This window comes from Echinops telfairi, unplaced genomic scaffold (genome assembly GCF_000313985.2).
Source record: "Echinops telfairi isolate 266 unplaced genomic scaffold, ASM31398v2 ScPeMD7_7458;HRSCAF=8496, whole genome shotgun sequence".
NCBI classification, from domain to species: domain Eukaryota; kingdom Metazoa; phylum Chordata; class Mammalia; order Afrosoricida; family Tenrecidae; genus Echinops; species Echinops telfairi.
Window position 1 is genome coordinate 38938001 of NW_022111358.1, and position 3630 is coordinate 38941630.

Here is a 3630-nt window from a genome sequence, read left to right on the forward strand (position 1 = left end):
GAGAGAGAGAGAGAGAGAGAGAGAGATGGAAAGATGGAGAGGGCCATAGGATGAAGAAAAACCAGTCTGCTAACACGGCCTGGGCTTCCTACAGAGCTTCTTGTGGAGGGGTGGGGCAGTGGCTTAGAGATAAAATCTTTTTGTTGTTGTTGCAGAACTGCAGATTTCTGAAGGAATATTGGAAGGGTTGAGAGGAGGATGGAAGTGATGTCCAAGGACACAACCTGGTCACCTTAGGCGAGGTGGTAATAAAGAAACCAGCAGAAAAAGTGATGGTCTGCCAAAAACGGTTTCTCATCAAATGGGACTTCCCCAGGATTCCTTTGGGAGACAAGACTGATGGGGGGCTTTCTACTCCTGTAAAGAGCGTCTCAGAAACACCCGGGGACAGTTCTCCGCTGCCCTGGAGGGCCGCCACGGCCGTGCGGGAGGAAGAGAGGGTTCCCTTGCAGGAGGCAAAGGGCACACAGCTGCTGGCAGCCCCGACGTGAGAGGAGATGCGGTACAGATGTGTAGGTCGTTGCAAGCCCTGGGGGCGGGCACCAGCTTGTCCTCACATCCGCGGAGTGCTGGGATGTAAGAGGAGGGCAACGCGGTGCCTGCACTCGGTTACACTCTGCGTCCCCGCGGGCCACACGGACCACAGCCCGACCGATCGTCTCCCATCAGAGCCTTTGCTACCTGGCCGCCTCGCGCGCCCAGAGCGCCGGGAAAGCCCCGCGCTGAGGTCACCCCGCGGCGAGGAGCGAGCGGCGTCCATTAGTCACGCGGGGGCGCGTCGCCAGCCCGCGGCCCGCCTGCCCACCCACGGGCTCCGTTCCTCTGTAGGGCACAAGAGCGTTGCTCAACAGGCGCCGCGAGGCCTTCGGTCTTTTTCCGAAGGAGCCTAGTGGCGCAGTGGTTCCGGCGCCCTGCTGCTAACGAAGAGGTCGACGGTTCAAAGCCACTCTGGGGCCGGGAGGCGTGGGGGAGAGGAAGCTGTGGCAGTCAGCTCTGGGGAAACCTGAGGGGGCAGTTCTACCCTGCCCCCCCATAGGGTCACCGCACTCGGAGTCCACTCCCCCGCGGAAGGTGTTGGGTTTAATCTTCACGGAAGGAGACTGTCAATACCTTTCTCCCGCCATTGGACTGCCAGCCGTGCGCTTTGGCCACTGCGCCACCAGGGCTTGTCCGCCGAGCCACCCCTCCCCCAACAGCCGCCCAGCCCGGGGTGGGGGGCACTCGGGTTAGGGTGGTGGCGCCCCACTTGGGTCGGAGGAGGCGTCGACCCCTCGCGCTGTAATCAGCCCCCCAACAGCGACCCCCGCGGGCCGTAACCACCGCCCTCTCGCGTAAGGGGGCGTGGCGCCGCGCGGACGTTGTGCGACGGGGGCGGAGCGTCGCGCGCAGGGGGGTGTCGACGGGGCGCGCATGCGCGCATGCGTCGCCGCGGAAGGCGGGCAGGTGGGTGGTGTCCGGGGCTGTGAAGCTGCGTCTGGCGCCGTCAGGCCAGGGCGGGTTGTCCAGCGTCGGGCTGGCCTTTGGTAGAAGTGAGGACAGTCCGTGTCCATTCTAGGACGGGCGGGCGCTGGGCTCTGCTCCCGGGGAGAGAAGGCGAGGCGAGAGTCGCGGGAGGATGGCCCACCCCTGCCGGCTCCCAACCAGCAGCCCGCGGCGCTGCTGCTGCTGATCTGAGCCCGGAGTGCCAGTTGCTATGGGCGACCAGCTGGGGTCACCCACGCCTTCTGGTTTCCTGAGGGTGTGCTGGGCTTTGCACTGCGGCCTGCTGCAGTGACCCTAAGAGGCCCAAGACAGCCGCCTGACTTTCCTGTCTGCGCTGTTCATTTTAGGGTGAACTCATCCGGAACACTACCATCAGCCCCAGACATGCCAGTCCTTGCAAGATACATGTGCCAGTGGGAGCCTGTTTCCCAAAGGTGGGTAGCATGCAGGGGGCACAGCTTGCCTTGTAGAAGTCTTGTTCCACCCAGCTATGTAGTAAGTATGTCACAGCTTGAGACTACACTCCCTCTACAGCCCATTGACCGTGAATTGGTTCCTGTGCCAAGGTTGTATATCTTTATGGGAACAGAAGTCCTCTTCTCCAAGTAGCTGCTGGATTTGAACAGCAGACCTTTTGGTTAGCAGCCTAACACATACACCACTAAATCCCACCTGTGGCCCTGCATCCCAATGCCATTGAGCCATTGATTCTGGCTCACAGCAACCCTATTTTTAAAAACAAAACAAAACAACTTCACTGCCATCAGGTTGATGCCAACTCTTAGTGACCCTATAGGGTGTTAGAACTGCCCTGTACGTTTCCCAGACTGTAGCTGTTTATGGGAAGAGAAAGGCCTGCCTTTCGCCCAACCACCCTACAGCCCCCTTCCCCACCCTGGAAACAAAGGACAGTCCATTGCCATCCAGTCTATTCAAACTCTGAGATGGAATCCCTGCTTCTTTATTGAACCCTAGGGTTTATCGTTTGTCCATCAATATCTGTTATTAAACCAGAGCATGTGATAGAATTGAGACAGAGGCTTTCAAAATTGTTTTTCTCTTTTCTAACTCAACAAAAGCTGCCTGGTGGAACAGCTGTTGGGCCTATTCAAAGGGAAGGATGAAAGTTTTGCATAGGAGTGTGGCGTGAATGGAAGAGACCTGCCGCCACGGTGAGTGCTTTTGTCACCTGATGCCTTCTCTGGTTGACATGACTTCGAAATTTGAACTTGAGTGATCTTAAAAAAAAATAATAAAAAAAAGAGTGATCTGTCTTGTCAGCCTGCAGTTAAAAGTACAGAAAAGGCAGTGCTAACGTTGGTTCTTTTTTTTGTTTGTTATGTGAGAGCGTCTTTGAGCCTTATTTAAAAGGATGAGTATTTTTCATGTGGCTCTAGTGAGTCAGTTCATAAGAGTATTATGGCTCATATGACAGGGTCATGCTGTTACTGTCCATAGGTTTTATAGTTCCATGTTGGGGAAAGGAATGAGCCATGGCTTCCAGGGTTTCAGATACCCTCCCCAAGAAATCGAAACTGGAAATCGAAATTGGAAATCAGGAAACCAGACAGCCTCAGTAATCGGTTATGCATTTTCTATTCCAGGAAGAAATCAGAGTTCCCTGTCCAAGGAGGGCAGAAAGGAGCCCTGGTGGCATTGTGGGCTAAGCATGGGGTTATTAATGGCAAGGTCAGAGGTTCAGACCCACCAGCTGTTGAATCTGCCCCCGTAAGGATTCCACTCTCAGAAACCCTGACGAGCAGTGCTATTCGGTCCCATAAGGGGCTGCTGTGAGTTGGAACCAGCTTGGTGGAGTGGGTTTCAGATGGGGATGGGTAGATTTGGGTTACTTGTGTGTGTTTGTACTAGTGTAAGGATGGTCGGTTTGAACCCATCCATCAGCGGCATGGGAGAAAGGCCTGGCAATCTACGTCTGCCAAGCTTTCTGCCCAGAGAACCCTCCTGAGCAGTTCTGTTCTTAGCACCTCAGGGTGCTGTGTTTCACAGTCCACAGTTTTGTTTTCATTTGTTTGGTGGAGGTCAAGTAGCCCGACCTCCAGATTACAAAAAACCCAACCCACTGTCATTAGGTCGATGCCAACTCACAGGGACACTACAGGACAGGGTACAACTGTCCCTGTGGGTTTC

The 3630-nt window shown here is 55.5% G+C and overlaps 1 long non-coding RNA gene across 1 annotated transcript; it reads left to right on the forward strand.

Moving 5' to 3' along the window:
• The first annotated feature begins 1417 nt into the window (after positions 1-1417).
• Positions 1418-2651, forward strand: LOC123522750. The gene is made up of 3 exons (XR_006680972.1): positions 1418-1443; positions 1830-1916; positions 2562-2651. It is a non-coding gene; the product is annotated as an uncharacterized LOC123522750 (long non-coding RNA).
• The last annotated feature ends 979 nt before the right edge of the window (positions 2652-3630 follow it).